The following is a 24756-nucleotide window of genomic DNA, read 5'->3' as shown; positions in this document are numbered from 1 at the left end:
AAAATTAGCCCTGAGCTAACATCTGCCACCAATCCTCCTCTTTTTGCTGAGGAAGACTGGCCCTGAGCTGACATCCGTGTCCATCTTCCTCTGTTTTATGTGGGACCACTGCCAAAGCATGGCTGGTCAAGCAGTACGTAAGTCCACACCCGGGATCCGGATTGGGAACCAGAAGAGTTGAGCTGCACTTGCCTTGATCCTTCCCAGGGATGACACTAAACTTATTTAATGATAGATGTGGCACAGGTACCAACCATGCGGAACAGAATCTGCTCAGTGCTGGGGCAGGGTGCTGGACGCTCCCTGCTCAGTGGGCCAAGTATCTGTAATTAGATCAGGGGAAGATCTGGGGGGATTCAGAGGCTATAGGAAGAAGGGAAATTCTTTGGGGAATTTGAGGGCAGTGGCTATGTACTCACCACCATAGAAGTGTTTTCTTTTGGGAGTGATGGGAGTGTTCTAACACTGGATTGTGGGGGTGGTTGCCGATCGGTATAAATTTACTCAAAATTACTGAACTGTATACTTACAATGGGTGAGGTTTATGGAATGTAAATTATACCCTAATATAGCTGTTAAGAAAAGAGAAAAGCATTTCAATATTTTAACACAGCCAGCCATACCAGTAGTCCTGGCTGGCCCTAGGACCTGGCTCTCCCATTAATGGTATGAGACCTAAGGCTGGTCAGGCGTCTCCCTGGGTCTGGATTTCTTCGTCTGTAAAATGAAGAGTCAATGATTTCTTCAAAGCTTTCCAGATAAATTCTTTTTCCTGTCAAAAAAATTCCATTATTATGTCATCATTATTCACATTGCCCCCCTAGCACCTGCTCCTAAGGCCTTCATTGCCCAAACACATATTTATCCTTTCTCTGCTGCTTAGGATGGATGGCAGCCCTAGTGATTTTGTCCCTACCAGATAGTTCTTTCTCATCCTATGACCTTACCTCCTGCTTAGCTTTTCCTTTTTTTTCAGTGGCCCTTTTGGTCTGATCTCCACTAAATATGAGTCGGAAAAGGCACTAGACTTGGAATCAAAAGGCCTAATTTAAATCCTAATTCAGCTATTTCTTAGTTCTGTGACCTGGAGTTAGTCATTTAAACTTCGATGAACCTTAGTTTCCTCATCTGTAAAACTGGGATAAAAATGCCAACACATGGTTTGTGGTGGAGTCTAGATGAGACCGTGAATGTGAAGGAGCCCTAATGACCTGCACAGCACCACACGGATGAGAGGTGATACCTACTTTTTCTTCTGCATTACTCCATGTTCTCTCTCCAGTGGGCAGGTGAGACGTTGACTAGAGATAAGACGTGGGGTCTGTGACAGTGACAGAGAAATACTCATGCCAAGATCCCCAAATTCCATACTGCTTGTGAACATAGAAGAATCTGGGCAGACACTCTGCTCTGAACTGAGCTTGCCAAAGACAAATGTTCAAGGTTGGGATGTTGCCTCTCCCCACCCCACCCAGCGTCCCTCCCCACATGTGGCATCCTCCCAGACCTGCCCTAATTAAAGACAATAATGATAACAGCTACCTTGGATTGAATATTTATGTGGGCCATGTAGACACTATGAGAGGCACTTGTATTTCCTGTATTATTTAAACTTTAAAACAGCACTATGAGGTAGGTAAAACAATTCCCAATATGGGTAAGGAAACAGGCTTAGAGAGGCTGGGTTATTCGCAAAAGTCACTCAGCTTATGAATTGCAGAGTCAGAATTCTACCTTGGGAATTCTATGACTCTATAGATTGAATTCTTTAACTGGTACACAGTATTGTCTTTCCAAATCCACTCTCTTAATGACTCATATCAGTGAGGTTTTAAAATAAAAGTAACTGATCAAATGGATTCATTTTAAACTATGAAACTTAAAAGGCAAGGTGAATTTTACATTTTACCAAGAATGTCGGATACCCCCAAATATGTCTAATTGGTGAATTTTCGGACAGTTTGACAAAATAAAAAAATATGTGGCAATTTTGTCCAGAAAGCACGTATTGAATGCCAGGCACTGGGGATATAAAAATGAGCGAGGGGGCCGGCCCGGTGGTGCAGCAGTTAAGTTGTCACGTTCCACTTCTCAGTAGCCCAGTGTTCGCGGGTTCCGATCCTGGGTACGGACATGGTGCCGCTTGGCACGCCATGCTGTGGTAGGCGTCCCACATAGAAAGTAGAGGAAGATGGGCATGGATGTTAGCTCAGGGCCAGTCTTCTTCAGCAAAAAGAGGAGGACTGGCAGTAGTTAGCTCAGGGTTAATCTTCGTCAAAAAAAAATAATAATAATAATAAGTGAGATACAGTCCCTGTACTCTCATCGTTTACAATCAGGAAAACAGATGAAAGAAAGGACTTTGATAGAATATGGAAAAAGCAACTTACTGGCTGTGATGGGATCATACGTGAGGGGCACTTGGCCTCGCCTAGGAGCCGAAGATGGCTTCCTGGAAGAGCTAAGGCCTGAGCAGACAAGAAAAAGGGCAGAAGAGAGGCATGCTAGACAGAGGGAGCAGGAGCCGTGTAATTGGGATCTACAGGAGATGATAAAGCTTGGTATTGCGCAGTAGAAATTGATGGAAAGAGGTGGGAGACAAGAGGCAGGCAAGACTTGGTCATGGAAGGCTTTGTTGACTGACAAGGAGGTTGGACTTTATCTTAGAAACCATTTGGCAAATTTGAGGTATTTTCCAGTGAGCGATGGTGAAGCCGGATTTGTGTGTTGGACTGACAGCCCAGGTGGCTGAACAGATTTGATCAGGTAAGATCGGAAAAGGAAAAATCAGAAAAGGAGGCTATTGTAAGGGTCTGACATGAGGGCTTGGACTAGGGCTTGTAGAGAAAGGAAAGGAAGGACTCTAGAGATATTTAGGAAAGGGAACAGACAGGACTGAGAACTGTTGTATGTAGGGTTGTGTGCCAGGTTTCTGATTTTAAAATACAGGAGTTGGTAGAGATAGAAGGAATGAAAGTAGAAGGGGAAGAAAAAATAGTTCCATTTTGGACATGTTTGAGGATTTTAAGTTTCCTGTAAGGACATCTGTCATGCGTTTCTCAAGTGAAAGTTGTGAGATCTATCTCAAATGAATTCACTAGGAAATCCTGGGAGCAGAGGCTCAACTGATGTGCAGGGCTCTTTTTCTGCCAGTCTCTGTGGTGAACAAGATGGCGTCTAGTCTCCAGACTCACATCCATCCTCCCAGCTCAGTAACCCCAGTGAAGAGTTATAGTAGGAAAGATGTGGGAGGGGTTGGGATTGGCTCAGCTCCAATCAGCTCCATCTCTCATCCAATCCGTGATGAAAGAGGTGAGGTACTCTGATGGACAGGCCTGTCTGACTTTTGTGGCATGGGTGGGAGTGGGGTCAGCCCCACCAAAATCTCATGAATGAGACCTCCTATAAGAAAGAAGTTCCTTTTTTTAAAAACAACAACAACACACATTTATTCTCTTACAATTCTGGAAGTGAGAGTCCACAACAGGTTTTCTGGGCCCAAATCAAGGTGTCTCAGGGCTGCACTCCCTCTGGAGCTCTAAAAGAATCCGTTTCCCTGCCTTTTCCAACTTCTAGAGGCCACCAGCATTCTTTTCCTTTTTACTTTTTTTTGCTTTGCACGTGTCCTACATGTAGGTGCTTTTAGGCTGGGTTTAGATTTCCCCAAATCACTTGACTTTTTTTTTTTAATTGACTTCGTAATAGTTTACATCATTGTGAAATTTCTGTTGTACATTATTTCTTGTCTGTCACCACATAAGTGCTCCCCTTCACCCCCAGTGCCCACCTCTTACCCCCCTTCCACTGGTAACCACTCAACTGTTCTCTTTGTCCATGTGTTTGTTTATATTCCACATGAGTGAAATCATATAGTGTTTGTCTTGCTCAGTCTTGCTTATTTCGCTTAGCATAATACCCTCCAGGTCCATCCACGTTGTTGCAAATGGGATTATTTTGTCTTTTTTATGGCTGAGTAGTATTTCATTGTATGCATATACCACATCTTCTTTATCCAGTCATCAGTCAGTGGGCACTTGGATTGCTTCCATGTCTTGGCTACTGTGGTTAGTGCTGCAATGAACATAGGGGTGCATATGTCACTTTGGATTGTTGATTTCAAATTGTTTGGGTAGATACTCAGTAGTGGGATAGCTGAGTCATATGGTAATTCTATTTTTAGCTTTCTGAGGAATCTCCATACTGTTTTCCGTAGTGGCTGCACCAGTTTGCATTCCCACCAGCAGTGTGTGAGGGTTCCCTTGTCTCCACACCCTCTCCAATATTTGGTATTTTCAGTCTTAGTGATTATAGCCGTTTTAATAGGTGTAAGGTGGTATCTTAGTGTAGTTTTGATTTGCATTTCCCCGATGCTTAGTGATGTTGAGCATCTTTTCATGTGCTTATTGGCTATCTGTATATCTTCTTTGGAAAAATGTCTGCTCATATCCTCTGGCCATTTTTTGATCGGGCTATTTGTTTTTTGGTTGTTCAGTTGTGTGAGTTCCTTATATATCATGGAGATTAACCGTTTGTCAGATATATGATTTGCAAATATTTTCTCCCAGTTGGTGAGTTGTCTTTTTGTTTTGATCCTAGTTTCTTTTGTCTTCAGAAGCTCTTTAGTCTGATAAAGTCCCACTTGTTTATTTTTTCATTTCCCATGTCTGAGAAGACATGGTATTCAAAAAGATCCTTTTAAATTCAATGTCAAAGAGTGTACTACTACCTATATTTTCTTCCAGCAGTTTTATGCTTTCAGGTCTTATCTTCACATCTGATCCATTTTGAGTTTATTTTTGTGTATGGCGTGAGATAATGGTCTACTTTGATTCTTTTTTTTTTTTTTTTTGAGGAAGATTAGCCCTGAACTAACATCTGCTGCCAATCCTCCTCTTTTTGCTGAGGAAGACTGGCCCTGAGCTAACATCCATGCCCATCTTCCTCTACTTTATACCTGGGATGCCTACCACAGCATGGCTTGACAAGCGGTGCCACGTCTGCACCCGGGATCTGAACCGGCAAACCCTGGGACACCGAAGCAGAATGTGCGCACTTAACCACTGCGCCACCAGGCCAGACCCCTACTTTCATTCTTTTGGAAGTGGTTGTCCAGATTTCCCAACACTATTTATTGAAGAGACTATGTTTTCTCCATTGCATGTTCTTGGCACCTTTGTCAAAGATTAGCTGTCCATAGATGTGCGGTTTTATTTCTGGGCTTTCAGTTCTGTTCCATTGATCTGTGTGCCTGTTTTTGTACCAGTACCATGCTGTTTTGATCACTATGGCTTTGTAGTACAGCTTGAAGTCAGGGATTGTGATACCTCCAGCTTGGTTCTTTTTTCTCAGGATTTCTTTAATAATTAGGGGTCTTTGGTTGCCCCATATGAATTTTAGAATTCCTTGTTCTATTTCCATGAAGAATGTCATCGGGATTCTGATTGGGATTGCATTGAATCTGCAGATTGCTTTGGGTAGTATGGACATTTTAACTATGTTTATTCTTCCAATCCATGTGCATGGAATCTCTTTCCATGTCTTTATGTCATCATCTATTTCTTTTAATAAGGTCTTATAGTTTTAATTGTATAAGCCCTTCACCTCCTTGGTTAAATTTATTCCTAGATATTTTATTCTTTTTGTTGAGATTGTAAATAGAGTTGTATTCTTGAGTTCTCTTTCTGTAAGTTCGTTATTAAAGTATAGAAAGGCAACAGATTTTTGTAAGTTGATTTTGTGCCCTGCAACTTTACTGTAGCTGTTGATTATTTCTAACAGCTTTCCAATGGATTCTTTAGGGTTTTCTATATATAAGATCATGTCATCTACAAACAGTGAGAGTTTCACTTCTTCACTCCCTATTTGGATTCCTTTTATTCCTTTCTCTTGCCTAATTGCTCTGGCCAAACCTCCAGTACTATGTCAAGTAAGAGTGGTGACAGTGTGCATCCTTGTCTTTTAGAAGCTTCTTATACTAGAATGAGGGGAGGTAAGATGAGAGATGCCAGAGAGACAAAAAGTACAAAAGTCCACTACTACATCTAAAGGACTATATTCAGCAGACAATTTTACATCACAGACCTTAAGATGGGAGAGAGTATGCAGAAGCTTTCATTTAAGTGACATTTTGGATTATGATATAACCTTAGATGGCCTGAAAATTTTAATGACTGATAAGAGACTTTTCTTGTGACTGAGAGACTGGAGAAGTTCTGGCATCTTCCTGAGTTTCAGCCAGAGCAAGGAAAGCCCATGGAACAGGTTTGAACAGACAGTGGGAGACAGCACCACATGGAGTCCAGCTCATTCAAAAGAATGCTTACATTTGAAACCATGTAAATAAAGGGATCACCCCAAGAGAGAATTTAGGAGAGAGAAGGACATGATACTGAGGTTAGAGGCTAGGGAAACACTAGCATGTAAGAGTAGGAGAGTGGCCTAAAAGAGTCTTGAGGAAAAGAAGCTAAAAGAGTCTTGAGGAAAGAGGCTGGCCCAGTGACATAGTGGTTAAATTCACATGCTCTGCTTCAGTGGCCCAGGGTTTGTGGGTTTGGATCCTGGGTGCAGACCTAGCACCGCTCATCAAGCCACGCTGTGGCAGCATCCCACATAAAATAGAGGAAGATTGGCACAGATGTTGGCTCAGCCACAACCTTCCTCAAACAAAAAGAGGAAGATTGGCAACAGATGTTCCCCAGGGCAAATCTTCCTCACCAAAGGAAAGAAAAAAAGAGTCTTGCGGAGGGATTAAGTAAGCAGTAATGTAAATTCATCCAAGAGGATTTGTAAACAAACAAACTGAACTGGCAATGTGGAGTACCTCAGTGATCTTCATCAGATTACCTTTTGTTGGAATGAATTGTGGAGTGAACTGGTAAGTAGAGACATTAAAGACATCAAGAGACTTAGTTGAGGAAAGAAAGATGGAGATAAGACTGTACTCGAGATAAATGCAAGGAAAAGAGTAGGGAGAAGTTTTGTTTCTTGTTTGTTTTCAGAGATTTGAGCGTTTTCATAGGCTAAAGGGAGTCAGTAGGGAGATATTTGAAAATGTTAGGAGTTTCAAGAGGGAAGGCTGTGTGGGTCACATATATTTGGTTCGATGTTGAGGAAGGCTCCTAATAGCTTCTTAAATCATAATATCATAGGACTTGGGGAAATAAAATCCTAAGATATGACATAGAGTATATGAAACCACAGGATAAACATGGTACATCTTCCTAGATCATGAATTTTACTGTTTGGTAAGTTATTTAAAACAATGTTTTTCAGCCTTCTTGGGATTCAAGTGCACACTGAGTATTACTTAAGGCGAAACTTAGAGAATCACTGAGGTAAATATTAAATTTCATCCTGTTGCTGGCACCTTTTGCTTAATTGACTTTATCAAATGAAATATAAAAGAACAAAGAGTTTAAAATTATTGGAGAAGCCAACTTTGAAGCGGCTCTTCTGGACAAAGATAAATGTTTGAGGAACAAAACAAGTAAGGACTACGATAAACTGAAGCACATAATTATATACATGGAAATATATATGTATGTGTCTGTGTGTATATGTAAATAGATGTCTATATATATCTACCTACACACATACATATGCATACATGCACATATGTACATATATATCTATACCTATCTACCTAGAAACACACATACACACAATCATATATAATCATAAATTCATAGTGATACTAAAAAACCCTCATTGGTCACGTTTGGAGTTTGCTAGGTCACCAACTCATTGGAGAAACAGGGAAAAGATTAACCTGTTTCTACTTTTTCTATGTAAATTGCACTTCAAGAAAACCAAATGGAGCTCCTAAAATCCTTGTAATTTCCAGAATGATAGTAATAGGAGAGTCTTTTGTTCTAATATTTGGTCTTTGTACCTGGCTCCTGACACAGAGCTCCTGGATCCCTTGTAGTTTCCTAGGTGATAGGAGCATCATTTGTTATGATATAGCAGATCTTGGCAGGTGACTAGATAGCTTCAAAATGGGAGTTGATCACCAAAAATCAAACCTTAATTAGAAACCTGGAACTTTCAGCCCAACCCTCAAAACCTCCATGGAGGTGAGAGGGGCTGGAGATTGGGTTAACAATTGATCATGCTTGTATGATGATATCTCCATAAAAACCCCCAGAGGACAGGGCTCTGAGAATTTCTGGGCTGGTGAACACATTCCTGTGCTGGGAGGGCAATAGTTTAAAGAGATTTAACAGGTGTCAGAAACAGAGTCAGATATGGCAGGAATGTTGGGATTACTGGAGCAGGAACTTTTTAAAACTGTGATTAAATGCTAAGAGCTTTAATGGAAAAAGTATACAACATGCAAGAACAGATAAATAATGTAAGCAGAGAGATAAAAATTTTAAGAATCAAGAAGAAATGCTGGGGGCCAGCCCTGTGGCCAAGTGGTTAAGTTTGCGAGCTCTGCTTCGGTGGTGCAGGGTTTCACCAGTTTGGATCCTGGGCATGGACATGGCACTGCTCATCAGGCCATGCTGAGGCAGCATCCCACATGCCACAACTAGAAGGATCCACAGCTATGTACTGGGGGGATTTGGGGAGAAAAACCAGGAAAAAAAAAAGCTTGGCAATAGTTGTTAGCTCAGGTGCCAGTCTTTAAAAAAAAAAAAAAAAGAAAGAAAGAAATGCTAAATATCAAAAAGACTGCACCAGAAATGAAGAATCCCTTTGATGGGCTCATTAGTAGATTTAACCTGGCTAAGGAAAGAATCTCTGAGCTTGAGGATATGACAGTAGAAAGTTACTTCCAAAACTGAAAAGCACAGAGCAAAAGACTGAGAAAAACAGAACAGAATATCCAAGAACTATGGAACAAATACAAAAAGTGTAACATATAATAGGAATACCAGAAGAAGACAAAGAGAAAGAAACAGAAGCCATATCGAAGCAGTAATAACTAAGAATTTCTCCAGATTAATGTCAGACACCAAACCACATATCCAGGAAATTCAGAGAATGCCAACCAGGATAAGTGCTAAAAAGAAAACTATACCTAAGCATATCATATTCAAATTGCAGAAAATCAAAGATAAAGAAAAAAATCTTAAAAGAAGGTGGGGGGGGGGACATCTTACCTACAGAGGAACAAAGAAAAGCATTATATATAACTTCTTCTCAGAAACCATGCAAGAAAAATGAACATGGAGTAAAATATTTAAAGTGCTGAGAGGAAAAAGCCACCAACCTAGAATTCTGTACCCTGTTAAATTATCCTTCAAAAGAGAAAGAGAAATAAAGACTTTCTCAGACAAACAAAAATTAAGGAACTGTGTTGCCAGTAGACCTGCCTGGCAAGAAATACTAAAAGAAGCTCTTCAGAGAGAAGGAAAATGATATAGATCAGAAACTTGTATCTACACAAAAAAGGAAGAGCATCAGAGAAGGAAAAAGTGAAGGTAAAATTAAAACTTTCATTTTTCTTTTTCTGAATTGATCTAAAAGATAGTTTTTCAAAATAATAGCAACAATGTATTCAATTATGTATGTGCAAATATATACTTAAACATTCTTATGTATAAGTGAAATGAATGACAGCAATGGTAGAAGAGATAGGAGGGATGAATTAGGATTATTTCATTATTATAAAGTACTTGTACTACCCATGAAGTGGTGTAGTGTTGTTTGAAAGTGGACTTGAATTAGTTATAAAGGTACATTGCAAACTCTAGGGTAACCACTAAAAAACTAAAAAAAATATATGTATATATATATATATAAATATAAAATATATACTATATATAATTGATATGCTAAGAAAGGAGAGAAAATGAAATCATACAATGCTCAGTTAAAACCACAAAAGGCAGAAGAGTTGTGGAAGACAAAAATAGGAACAAAAGCAACAAATAGAAAACAGTAACAAATATAGTAGACATTAATCCAATTCTATCAACAGTCACTTTAAATATTAATAGTCCAACTATGCTAACTAAAAGACAGAGATTATTAAAGTGGATGAAAAAACAAGACAGAACTACATATTGTATATATGAAACCCACTTTAAATATAAAGACATATATGGATTAAAGGGAAAGGGATGGAGAAAGATATATCATGTTAATGCTAATTAAAAGAAAGCAAGAGTGGCTATATTAGTTTCAAACAGAGCAGACTTCAGAGCAAGGAAAATTATCAGGGATAAAGAGGGGCATTACATAATGATGAAGGGGTACTCCAAGAAGACATAAAAATCCTTAATGTGTATGCACCTAAAAAGAGTGTCAAAACACATGAGGCAAAAAGTGATAGAACTGCAAGGAGAAAGGGATGAATCTACTATTTTATTTGGAGATTTCAATACTCCTCTATCAGAAATGGCAGAACCAGCAGATGGAAAATCAGTAAGGACATAGTTGAACTCAACAGAACCATCAATCAACTGGATATAATTAACACCTATAGACTACCTCATCCAAAGACAGAAGTCTGCACATTCTTCTTCAGTTCACATGGAACATTCACCAAAAGAGACCACATTCTGGGCCATAAAACACACCTTAACAAATTTAAAAGAATACAAGTCATACAAAGTCTGATCTCAGACCACAGTGGAATTAAACTAGAAATCAACAAGAGAAAATAGCTGAAAAATCTCAAAAATACTTGGAGATTAATCAATGCAGTTCTAAATAATGCATGGGCCAAAAAAGAAATTGCAAGAGAAATTTTTCAAATGTTTTGAAGTAAATGAAAATACAATTTACCAAAATTTATGGGATGCAGTGAAGGCAGTACTTAGAGAAACTTATAGCATTGAATGCACATATTAGAAAAGAAGAAACTGCTAAAATTGATATAAGCTTCTACCTTAGGAATCTAGAAAAATAAGAGCAAATTAAATCCGAAGTAAATAGAAGAAAAGAAATAATAAAAATTAGCCCAGAAATCAATGAAATTGAAAATAGGAAATCAATACACAAAATGAACAAAACCAAATCTGGTTTTTTAATAAGATCAATTAAATCAATAAGCCTCCAGCCAGGCTACTTAGGGAGAAAAGAAAGAAGACACAAATTACTAATATCAGAAATAAAATAGGGGATGTCACTGCAAATCCCTTGCATATTAAAAGGATGATAAAGGCATATTATGAACAACTCTGTGCCCACAAATTTGGTAACAAAGATGAAGTGGACGAACTTCTTGAAAGACAGAATCTGCCAAAACTCACACAAGAAGTAATAAACGTCTAAATAGGCCTACATCTGTTAAAGAAATTGAATCAATAATTAATAATCTTCCAAAACAGAAAGCACCAGGTCCAAACAGGTTTACTGGTGAATTATGCCAAGCATTTAAGGAAGAAATTATACCCATTCTCTACAATCTTTTCCAGAAGATAGAAGCAGAGGGAATACTTCGTAACTCATTCTATGAGGCCAGCATTACCCTAATATCCAAACCAGACAAAGACATTACAAGAAAACTCTAGACCAATATCTCTCATGAACATAGATGCAAAAATCCTTAACAAAATATTAGCAGATACATATTAGTCCAAAAAGGTATAAAAAGAGTTATACATCACGATCAAGTGGGAATTTTCCAAGGTATGCAAGGCTGTTCAACAATCAAAATTAATTAATGTAATCCATCATATCAACAGACTAGAAAGAAAAATCACATGATCACATCAATAGATACAGAAAAAGCATTTAACAAAATCTAGCACCCATTCATGATAAAAACTCTCAGCAAACTAGGAATAGAAGGGAACTTCTCAACTTTATAAAAATTATCCATAAAAAACCTACAGCTAACATCATACTTATGGTGAGAAACTAGAAGCTTTCCCATTAAGACAAGGAATAAGGAAAGAATATCTGCTCTTGCCATTGCTTTTCAACCTCACACTGGAAGTCCTACCTAATGTGATAAGACAAGAAAAAGAATAAAAGCTATATAGACTGGGAAGGAATAAACAAAATTGTCTTTGTTCACAGATGGCATGATTGTCATAAAATCCAAAAGAATTGACAAAAACACTCCTGGAACTAATAAGTGACTATAGCAAGGTTGCAGGATACAAGCTTATTATAAAGAAATCAATCAGTTACCTATATACTAGCAGCAAACAGGTGGAATTTGAAATTAAAAACATTACCATTTACATTAACATCTCCTCCTCCAAAAGAAATACTTAGGTATAAATCTAACAAAATATGTATAAGACCTATGTGAGGAAAACTACAAAACTCTGATGAAAGACATCAATGAAATATTAAACAAATGGAGAGATAGTCCATGTTTATGAACAGGAAGTCTCAATATTGACAAGATGTCAGTTCTTCCCAACTTGATCTATAGATTCAGTGAAATCTCAGTCAAAATCCCAGAAAGTTATTTTGTGGTTATCAACAAACTGATTCTAAAGTTTATATGGAGAGGCAAAAGACCCAGAATTGCCAATTCACTAGTGAAGGAGAACAAAATCAGTGAACTGATACTACTTGACTTTTTTTAGGGGTTAGCCCAGTGGAGCAGTTGTTAAGTTCGTGTGCTCCAATTTGGTGGCCTGGAGTTCCCCAGTTCAGATCCCGGAGGTGGTCCTATACACTGCTTATCGAACCATGCTGTGGCAGGCATACCATATATTAAAAAAAAGAAAAAATGGAGGAAGATGGGTGTAGATGTCAGATCAGGTCCAATCTTCCTGAGCAAAAAGAGGAGGATTGGCAGCAGATGTTGGTTCAGGGCTAATCTTACTCAAAAAACAAAAAACAAAAAACAAAAAAAAAACCTTCTATAAAGCTACAGTAATAAAGAGAGTGAGGTAGTGGCAAAATAATAGACAAATAGATCAATGGAATGGAATAGAAAGCCCAGAAGTAGACTCACATAAATATAGGTAACAAATCTTTGAGAAAGGAGCAAAGGCAATACAGTGGAGCAAAGATACTCTTTTCAACAAATGGTTCTGGAACTGGACATCTACATGGAAAAAAGACTCTAGACACAGACCTTACATCCTTCACAAAAATTAACTCAAAATGTGTCATAAACCTAAATGTAAAACACAAAAACTATAAAGCTCCTAGAAAATAATATAGGACAAATCTAGGATGCCTTGATTACGCAATAACTTGTTAGATGCAATACTAATGGCATGATCCATGAAAGAAATAATTGATAAACTGGACTTGATCAACATTTAAAACTCCTGTCTGCAAAAGACAATGTCAAGAGAGTGATAAGACAAGCCATAACCTGGAGAAAATGTTTTCAAAAGACACATCTGATAAAGATTGTTATCCAAAATATACAAAGAACTCAACAGTGAGAAAATGAATATTCATTTAAAAAATAGGCAGAAAAGAGTTTGGACTGATGTCAGGATCATGGCAGAGTGAGCTCTCCCAGTATACTCTCCCCTCCACAAAACAATGAAAAGGACATTCCTATTCCAACAGAGGACATCCACACAACACAAATGACGTCTGAGAGACCCATGCAGCCATACGTTGGAAAGTGGAGGTGCTGGAACGCCCCTCAGAGGAGGTGGAGCCAGGTAAGAGAAAGCTTCACTCCCTCCCAAAAAGACTGTGATTCAGGGATTGCATGCAGCCTCCAAGAGGGAAGGAAGACGGGGGTGCCCCTTTGCAGGAAAATCATAGATCCCTGAGGTCCCTCACAACCTAGGGGAAAGCCCTCTTCTGAGGTGACTAGTGACTAGCTATCGTAGGGGTGACTTCATCAAACCAATACCCCAGGAGAGCAAATAGCAGGGGCAGATTGAGAAGTCCCCGAGAGAACACAGGAGAAGAAAGCACTCCTCCCCCCACCCACCCAGCACCCAGCTCTAGCACCTGGGATTCTGGTGGAAGGCAGAGGGTTCAAAATATGCACTGCTTGACCCCTACCCAGTGGCAATAGGTGGTAATGGCAATCAATAATATCACAACATGGAAGAACAAAGCCACGCCCTATAGCAGTATTAAAAATTATATTAAATCTCCAGACCAGAAGGAAAATGACAAGTACCCAGAAATCAATCCTCAAAACACAGAAATATGTAATCTAAATGACACAGAATTCAAAATAGCTACAAAATAGCACCAAATTAAAAGAGAATGTAGAGAAACAATTCAACAAGTTTAGGAGCTACTTCACAAAAGATACTGAAACTATAAAGAAGAACCAGGGGCTGGTCCTGTGGCTGAGGTGAGCTCTGCTTCAGATCCCCAGGGTTTCGCCAATTTGAATTATGGGCATGGACCTAGCACCATTCATCCAGCCATGCTGAGGCAGCATCCCACATAGCACAACTAGAAGGACCTATAACTAGAACATACAACTATGTACTGGGGGGCTTTGGGGAGAAAGAAAAAGAAAGAAGAACCAATCAGAAATATTGGAGATGAAAGACACAATGGATAAGATAAAACAAAATATGGATTCCCTGAATGCTAGAGCAGACATCATAAAGGAACAAATCAGCATAATCAAGGACAGACATATTGAAGTGCTCCAGATAGAGAAGGAGAGAGAACTAAGACTAAAAAGAAAAGAAGAAAGTCTCCAAGAAATATCTGACTTAATTAGGAAATACAAGATAAGAATTACAGGTATTCCAAAGGGAGAAGAGAAGGAGAATGGAGCAGAAAGCTTGCTCAAAGAAATAATAGTGGAGAACTTCCCAAACCTGGGAAAGGAGATGGAAATACAAGTGAAAGAGGCTATCAGATCTCCTAAATGTGTCAATGTAAAAAGACCTACTGCAAGGCATAGAGTAGTGAAACTGGCAAAAGTCAATGGCAAAGAGAAAATCCTAAGGACAGCAAGGCAGAAAAAAGACTTATAAAGGAACCCCTATCAGTCTTTCAGTGGATTTCTCAACAGACACCTTACAGCTAGGAGAGAATGGAATGATATATTCAAATCTTTTAAGGGCAAAAACTTTCAGCCAAGAATACCCAATCCAGTGAAAATATTCTTCAGATTTGATGGAGAAATAAAAACTGTCCCAGATAAATAAAAGCTAAGGGACTTTGTAGCCACAAGACGCCCCCAACAAGAAATCCCCAAGAAGGCTCTCATACCTGAAAAAAAAAAAAAATGGAAGAAAGGGATTACAAAGCCCAGAGTATGGAGATAAATAGGCAGGCAAAATCAGAAAATAGTAGCAATACATCAGAAGAGGTTACCAAATACTCAAGTGTAACATTAAAGATAAAGGGAAGGAAAACATCAAAAACAAAGATAATCTTGTCATTTTAATCACAAACTCACAACACAAGATGGAATAAGATATGACAAAAACCACATAGGTGAGGAAGAGGAAGGGGCCTGAATTGGTTTGGTTTAAAGAAATAAGAGGCCATCAGAAAATGGACTATCTTATCTACAAGATTTTGCATACAAACCTCATGGTAACCACTAAACAAAAAAGCAGAACAGAGACAGAAATAATGAATAAGGAGAAAACTAATAAACTCAGCATAAAAAAATACATAACCCATTGGTAGGCAGAAAGACATGAGACAAGAAACAAAGGAAATGCAGGAGAATCAGGAAATAAGTGATAAAATGGCAGCATTAAGTCCTCATATATCAATAATCACCCTAAATGTAAATGTACTGAATGCTCCGATAAAAAGACACAGAGGGGTGCTATAGGTTAAAGAAGAAGACCCAACAATATGCTGACTCAAGGAAACACATCTCAGACCAAGGACAAACACAGGCTCAGAGTGAAGGGATGGAAGATGATACTCCAAGCTAATGGCAAACAAAAGAAAGCAGGTGTTGCAATACTTATAGCAGACAAAGTAGACTTCAAGATACGACAGGTAAAGAGGGACAAAGAGGGGCAATATATAATGATCAAAGGGACACTCTACCAAGAAGACATAACATTTATAAATATCTATGCACCCAACACAAGAGCACCAAAGTACATAAAGCAACTATTAAAAAAGCTAAAAGGAGATATTAACAATAACACAATAATAGTAGGGGACCTCAACACTCCACTCACATCAATGGATAGATCATCCAGACAGAAAGTTAACAAGGAAACAGTGAAATTAAATGGAAAGCTAGACAAGTTGGACTTAATAGATATGTATAGAACACTCCATCCAAAACAGCAGAATACACATTCTTCTCAAGTATGCATGGACCGTTCTCAAGAATAGACCATATGTTGGGACACAAGGAAAGCCTTAATAGATTTAGGAAGATTGAAATAATAACAAGCATCTTTTCCAATCATACTGATATGAAGCTAGAAATTAATTAGAAGAAAAAGCTGAGAAAGAGACAAAGATGTGGAGACTAAGCAACATGCTGTTGAACAACCAATGGATCATTGAAGAAATTACGGGAGAAATAAAAAAATGTCTGGAGACAAATGAAAATGAAAACATACCATACCAACTCATATGGGATGCAGGAAAAGTGGTACTAAGAGGGAAATTCATTGCAGTACAGGCTCACCTTAAGAAACAAGAAAAAACCCAAATAAGCAGTCTCAAACCACACCTAACTGAATTAGAAAAAGAACAAACAAAGCCCAAAGTCAGCAGAAGTAGAGAAATATAAAAATCAGAGCCGAAATAAATGCAACTGAAACAAAAAAGGCAATAGAAAGGATCAACGAAACAAAGGCCTGTTTCTTTGAGAAGATAAACAAAATCAACAAACCTCTAGCCAAACTTACAAAGAAAAAAAGTGCAAAAGCTCAGATAAATAAAATTAGAAATGAAAGAAGAGAAATTTCAATGGATATCACAGAAATACAAAGGATTATAAGAGAATACTATGAAAAGCTATATGCCAACAAAATAGACAATCAAGAAGAAATGGATAAATTCTTAGACTCTTACAGCCTCCCAAAGCTGAATCAAGAAGAAATGTGTAATATGAGTAGACCAAACACAAGTAAAGAGATTGAAACAGTAATCAAAACCATCCCCCAAAATAAAAATCCAGGACCAGATGGCTTCCCTGGAGAATTCTACCAAACTTTCAAAGAGGATTTAATACCTATCCTTCTCAAGCTATTCCAAAAAATTAGGGACGATAGAACACTTCTTAGCACATTATACGAGGCCAACATCACTCTTATAAGAAAGCCTGACAAGGACAACACAGAAAAAGAAAACTACGGGCCAATAGCACTGATGAACATAGATGCAAAAATCTTCAACAAGATATTGGCAACCCAAATACAGCAATACATCAAAAAGATCATCATCATGATCAAGTGGGATTTATACCAGGGACACAAGGGTGATTCAACATCCACAAATCAATCAATGTGATACACTACATTAACAAAATGAAGAATAAATACCATATGATCATCCTAATAGATGCAGAAGAAGCATTTAACAAGATCCAACAGTGATTTATGATAAAAACTCAACAAAATGGGGATAGAAGGAAATTACCTCAACATAATAAAGACCATACATATATGACCAACCCACAGCCAACATCATACTCAATGGGGAAAAACTGAAAGCCATCCGCTGAGAACAGGAACAAGACAAGGGTACCCACTATAATCACTCTTATTCAACATAGTATGGGAGGTTTTGGTCAGAGCAATTAGGCAAGAGAAAGGAATAAAAAGAATCCAAGTAGGAAATGAAGACGTGAAACTCTTGCTGTTTGCAGGCAACATGATCTTATATCTAGAAAACCCTAAAGACTCCATTAGGAAACTGTTAGAAATAATCAACAACTACAGTAAAGTTGTAAGGCACAAAATCAACTTACAAAAATCTGTTGCATTTCTATACTCTAATAATGAACTTACAGAAAGAGAACTCAAGAATACAACCTCATTTACAATCACAATAAAAAGAATAAAATATCTAGGAATAAATTTAACCAAGGAGGTGAAGGACTTATACAATTAAAACTATAAGACATTATTGAAAGAAATAGATGATGACATAAAGACATGGAAAGAGATTCCATGCACATGGATTGGAAGAATAAACATAGTTAAAATGTCCATACTACCCAAAGCAATCTGCAGATTCAATGCAATCCCAATCAGAATCCCGATGACATTCTTCACGGAAATAGAAGAGAGAGACCTAAAGCTCATATGGGGCAACCAAAGACCCCAAATTATTAAAGAAATCCTGAGAAAAAAGAATCAAGCTGGAGGCATCACAATCCCTGACTTCAAGCTGTACTACAAAGCCATAGTGATCAAAACAGCATGGTACTGGTACAAAAACAGGCACACAGATCAATGGAACAGAACTGAAAGCCCAGAAATAAAACCGCACATCTATGGACAGCTAATCTTCGACAAAGGTGCTGAAAACATACAATGGAGAAAATATAGTCTCTCCAATAAATCGTGTTGGGAAATCTGGACAACCACTTGCAAAAGAATGAAAGTAGACCATTATCTCATGGCATACACAAAAATAAACTCAACGTGGATCAAAGACTTGAAGATAAGACCTGAAACCATAAAACTGCTGGAAGATAATACAGATAGTACACTCTTTGACATCGAACTTAAAAGGATCTTTTTGAATACTGTGTCTTCTCAGACAAGGGAAACAAAATAAAAAACAAGTGAGACTTCTTCAGACTAAAGAGCTTCTGCAAGGCAAAAGAAGCTAGGATCAAAACAAAAAGACAACTCACCAACTGGGAGAAAATATTTGCAAATCATATATCTGACAAACGGTTAATCTCCATGATATATAAGGAACTCACACAACTGAACAACAAAAAAACAAACAGCCTGATCAAAAAATGGGCAGTGGATATGAGCAGACATTTTTCCAAAGAAGATATTCAGATGGCCAATAAGCACATGAAAAGATGTTCAACATCACTAATCATCAGGGAAATGCGAATCAAAACTAAACTATGCTACCACCTTACACCTATTAAAATGGCTATAATCACTAAGACTAAAACTAACAAATGTTGGAGAGAGTGTGGAGAAAAGGGAACCCTCATACACTGCTGGTGGGAATGCAAACTGGTGCAGCCACTATGGAACAGTATGGAGATTCCACAAAAAACTAAAAATAGAATTACCATATGACTCAGCTATCCCACTACTGGGTATCTACCCAAACAACTTGAAAGCAACAATCTAAAGTGACCTATGTAACCTTATGTTAATTGCAGCACTATTCACAATAGCCAAGACATGGAAGCAATCCAAGTGCCCATTGACCGATGATTGGATAAAGAAGATGTAGTATATATATATATACAATGAACTACTACTCAGCCATAAAAAAAAGTCAAAGTAATCCCATTTGCAACAACATGGATGGGTCTGGAGGGTATTATGTTAAGTGAAATAAGCCAGACCAAGAAAGACAAGCACCATATGATTTCACCCATATGTGGAAGATAAACAAACACACGGACAAAGAGAACAGTTGACTGGTTATGAGGGGAAGGGGTTTGGGGATGGGCACAGAGGGTGAAGGGGAGCACTTATGTGGTGACAGACAAGAAATAATGTACAACGGAAATTTACAATGATGTAAACCATTATGCACTCAATGAAAAATATATGTATTTAAAAAAAGACAAAAAAAACAAAAACAAAAACAGAAAAATAGGCAGAAGACCCGAACAGACATCTCGCCAAAGAAGATATACAGATGGCAAGTAAGCATATGAAAAGATGTTTGATATCATATGTCATTAGGGAATTGCAAATTAAAACAACAACGACGTACTAATACATACCTGCTAGATAGCTAAAATCTGAAACACTGACAACACCAAATGCTGGAGAGAATGTGGAGCAACAGGAGCTCTCATTCACCGCTGGTGGGAATGCAAAATGGTAGAGCTGCTTTGGAAGACAGTTTGGAGATTTCTTACAAAACTAAACATCCTCTTACCATACAGTCCAGCACTCACTCTCCTTGGTATTTACCCAGAGTCGTTGAACTTATATTCACATCAAAACCTGCACACGGATGTTTATGGCAGCTTTATTCATAATTGCCAAAACTTGAAGCAACCAAGATGTCCTTCAACGGGTGAATGGATAAACTGTGGTACATCCAGACAATGGAATATTATTCAGTGTCAAAAAGAAATGAGCTATGAAAAGATAGAGAGGAACGTTACATGCACATTACTAAGTGAAGGAAGCCAATCTGCAAAGGCTACATACTGCATGATTCCAACTATATGACACCCTGGAAAAGACAAAACTTTGGAGACAGTAGAAAGATCAGTGGTTCCCAGGGGTTCGGGGAGAGAGGGATGAACAGGCAGAGCATAGAAGATTTCTTAAGGCACCAGAACTATTCTGTATGATACTACAATGACGGATATGTATTTATTGTTATACACTTATCACAACCCATAGAATATACAACACCAAGAATGAACCCTAATACAAATTATTGACTTTGTGTGATAATCATGTGTCATTGTAGGTTCTTTGATTGTAATAAATATACCATTGTGGTGCGGGATGTCAATAGTTGGGGAGGTGTGCATATGTGGGAACAGTGGGTATATGGGAACTCTTTGTACTTTCTGCTCAATTTTGCTGTGAACCTAAAACTTCTCTAAAAAATAAAGTTTATTAATTTAAAAGAATATCAGTTTTCCCCAAGTTAGTATATAAATTTAATGTGATTTGGATAAAAATAATAACAATCTTTTCCCCTGGAGGTAGATAAGTTGATTCTAAAGTGCACATATGGGAAAATACACACGCAGGAATAGCTATGTAAAGAGAAAAAAGATAATGAGGGTGGATTAGCCCTACCGGATACTATAAAATCTCTTTGATTAAAAGTGTGCGGTACTGGTGTGTGAAGAGACAGACTGATCAGTATAATAGAACAGAAAATCCAGAAATAGAACCAAGTATGTATGGAAATTTAATATATGAAAAACTTTGCCTCTCAAACCACCAGAGAACAGATAGACTTTTTAATAAACGGTACTGAAACAACTAGATAACCTTTTGAACAAACATAAAATTGGATCCATATCTCACAACACATATCATAATAATCTCCAAACGGATCAGAGATCTAAATGTAAAAAGTGAAACCGTATAATTAGTAGGAAAAAAGCACCATGAGCGAAGTCAAAAGACAAAGATGGAGTGGGAGAAAATATAGCAATATAGGTATCGCATATAAAGAGATAATCTGCCTAATATCTAAATAACTCTTAAAAACCAAGAGAAAAAAAAGACAATCTCTGGCTGGCAAATGGTCAAAAGACTTGAACAGACAGTTCACAGAAAAAAAGAAAAAGGGCCTTTAAACATATGAGAAAATATTCACCTTTACCCGTAATATGAGAAATGCAAAGTAAAACTACAATGAGATACCATTTCTCAGCTCTCAGATTGGAAGAAATTAAGACAGTGCATGATATTCTCTTTGTGCCAGGCTGTGGGGAAATAGGCCTTCCCATACATGTTGTTGGGAATGCAAATTGGTAACAACCTCTCCAGAGGGGAGTTTTGCAATGTCTAACAAAAGTAACTATGCATTTGCCCTTTGTGTCATCATTCCTGCTAAATTCACACTAAAGGTGTATCCTTCCAATTACACAAAACAAAATTTCTACAAGGTTACTCATGGTGGCATTATTTGCACTACGAAGTTACTGGAACAATGCAAGAGCCCATCCATAGGAGACTGGTTAATAAATTATGGTGCATCTACACAGTGGAATATTGTGCAGCTCTAAAAAGAATGAGGAAGATCTCTGTGAATGATTAAATTAAAAAAGGAAGGTGTGAAAGAGGTTATATAGCATCCTGTCCTTTGGATATGGAAAAGGCGGGGAGAATACAAGCACATGCACACATGCATACATTTCCTAGCTCTCCCCACTGAAAGGGCATAGAATCAATGATAGTCTGGTAGAAATGAGCACAGGACTTGGTTTCTAAATACCACTTAAAGGTAAAGTAAAAGGAAGGACTAATTAGAAAAATGGCTGATTCCAGGTTTTTTGGGGCAGGGAAAGCTCAAGTTTAGCCTAAAACTTATCATTGAGCCGGAAAGTGCATGCCCAGGATCCATCTTGAAGGATTCTCACTGGCCATACTGGGATGCTTTGGCTATCAAAAAGAATAGTGATGGTAATGGATTATAAAACACTGATTTAGAAAAAAAATTCATGAGTCATAGCGATGCTCCAAAAGAAAGGGGAAAGGAGAAAGTTCTCTTTTGCAGAAGAATGGCAGCTAATAAATGAAGAAGTAGTGAGAGAATGAGAAAAATCACCATTTCGCAACGGTCAATGTCATAACTGATTCAGACAAAGATTATCAATGGACACTGATACCATTAGAGGACATGTTGTTGAGGATCAGGATAGTCACAAAGTATCAACCCTCAGATTACTTAGGAATTTTACAGGAGGAAGCATGTCTTTATTAATAGAGACATCTGGCAGATGCTACATGAATCAAGTGATAAAACAGCATCACCAGTGATGAGACAAGCTGATATGTGCCTCCTGGGGGGATCTGATGGTAAGTATGCAGCATTATTTATTCAGTATTCTTTGACTCAAGTTTTAACCTGAATCTAATTATGAAGGAACCATCAGTCAAAGGCAGGTTGTGAGACATTCTATAACACAAATGGCCAGGGCTCTTCAGAAACATCAATGTGACGGAAAAAAAAAGGTGTAGGATTGCTCTAGAAGTAAAGAGTAAAAAGACAAAACAACTAAGGCAATAGGTAATATTCAGTAAATGCTATTGGGACAATTGGGGAAATTTTAATGTTATTGTATCAAAGTTAAGTTACCCTGTTGTACTCACGGTCTTGTGGTTCTGTAGGAGAGTGTCCTAGTTCTCAGGAGAAACATGTTGAAATGTTTATGGGTGAAGTGTCAGGATTTCTGCAACTTTCAAATGGTCTGTCAAAATTACAAATTTTACTTGCACACACACATATATGTATATATACTCTATAAACAGAGAGCTATAGATGTATAGAGTAACATGTAGATAATTTTGATAGCTGATTTCATATGTCAATTCAGCTAAGCTCTGGTACCCAGTTTTTAAATCAAACAGTACTCTATGTGTTGCTGTGACAGTCTTTTGTCCCTGTGGTGAACATCTACAATCCAGTTGACTTTATTTTTTTGTTTATTTTTTTGTGAGGAAGATTAGCCCTGAGCTAACATCTGCTGCCAATCCTCCTCTTTTTTTTTTGCTCAGGAAGACTGGCCCTGAGCTAACATCCATGTCCATCTTCCTCTACTTTATATGTGGGACGCCTACCACAGCACAGCTTGCCAAGCAGTGCCATGTCCACACCGGGGATCCGAACTGGTGAACCCTGGGCTGCCAAAGCGGAAAGTGTGCACTTAACCGCTGCGCCACCATGCCGGCTGCCCCCTCAGTTGACTTTAAATAGAGGACATTACCTTTGACAGTCTGGGTGGGGCCTCATCCAATCAGTTGAAGGCTTTAAGGGCACAAACTGAGGTTTTCCTGAAGAAGAAATTCTGCGTCAATACTGCAGCATCATCTCCTGCCTGAGTTTGCAGCATGTCAGCCTGCCCCATGGATTTTAGACATGCCAGCCCCCACATTGCATGAGCCAATTTCTTAAAACAAATCTCTGTATGTATATATAGATATATATACATATATATGTATATATATCTATATATATAGACGCACACAGATTGAGAGAGCGAGAGAAACAGAGAGTAAAGAATTATGAATCTATATAGAGGTACAGATAGATAGAAAGATAGATATAGATATATCCTCTTGGCTTTGTTTCTCTAGAGAATCCTGACGGATAAAAGAATATAGATATATGTATCCGTAGTATATACAAAGAGAGATAAAGTCAATGTGGCAATGCTAACAGCTGATAAATCTAGGTGAAGGGTATACAAGTGTTCACTGTACTCAACTTTTCTCTAAGTTTGAAATTTTCTATGATAAAAAATTGGGAGAAAAAAATTAAAAGTGTATTTCAATGACATTTTTTGGAAAGATAACTCAGCACAGAGACATAGCCTAATAAAAATACTGGAATTTAAACATAAAGAAAACATCTATAGGTGTAAAACTCCTATAGATAGTGCCTTAAAAAAATCAAGAAGAGCAAGTTAGTTTGGCGTCAGAATTCTCCATTTTAGTGCTAGAAAACAATGGGTCAGTATCTAAAAAATCCTCAGGGAAGGAAAACTGTGGTCCCAAATTTTAGAACCATCTAAGCAAAAGCTCATGGAGTTTAGTTCCCAGAGCCCTTCAACCAACTAAAAGTTGAATGAAGAAGCTGCTGAGGTAAAAAGAGCGGTAGTGAGCATTCAGTTCATTTCCGTTGCTTAGTTAATTAGTCCATTAGATATTCATTGCTCACCTAGTGTGCACATGCTCTGAGATCCAACAGTAACCCAGATGGACATCGTCTCTGCCTTCACCATTCTGACAAGTCTAGAGAGGGAGACAGGCTGATTAGACAAATAGATACATAATTACACATTGCCAAGTGCTAGGAAGGAAACAAAGAGGCTGGTATTAATAATAATAGAGAGTTAGGCGTGGTGTGGTAGCGCATTTGAATAGGGTGGCCAGAGCAGGCAGCTTTGATATTCAGGTTGGGACCTGAAACTTGAGAAAGAGTCAGCTTTGTGAAGACTCAGGGAGAAAGAATCCTGTAGGTGGAGAGCATAGCCAGCTCAGCTAGAACTAAGTCCTGACAGTGTGGGTGTGCAACGTAGTGTAAGCGCTATAAAGTAACCTCACTTGTTCGTGA

At 38.1% G+C, this 24756-nt stretch overlaps 1 long non-coding RNA gene across 2 annotated transcripts; it reads right to left on the bottom strand.

Annotated features, from left to right (window-relative positions):
• Positions 1-636: 636 nt before the first annotated feature.
• Positions 637-24436, bottom strand: LOC139039883 (uncharacterized). Of its 2 annotated transcripts, XR_011493132.1 has the most exons (4): positions 24361-24436; positions 23408-23474; positions 22794-22891; positions 640-772 (listed from the first exon to the last, which is right to left on the bottom strand). It is a non-coding gene; the product is annotated as an uncharacterized lncRNA (long non-coding RNA). The 2 variants fall into 2 exon arrangements; XR_011493133.1 differs by lacking the exon at positions 22794-22891 and having other exon boundaries at positions 637-772.
• Positions 24437-24756: the final 320 nt, after the last annotated feature.

Source organism: Equus asinus, chromosome 12 (assembly GCF_041296235.1).
Source record: "Equus asinus isolate D_3611 breed Donkey chromosome 12, EquAss-T2T_v2, whole genome shotgun sequence".
Lineage (NCBI taxonomy): Eukaryota > Metazoa > Chordata > Mammalia > Perissodactyla > Equidae > Equus > Equus asinus.
The sequence above is the reverse complement of the archived record's forward strand: the minus strand, read 5'-3'. Positions and strand labels throughout refer to the sequence as shown.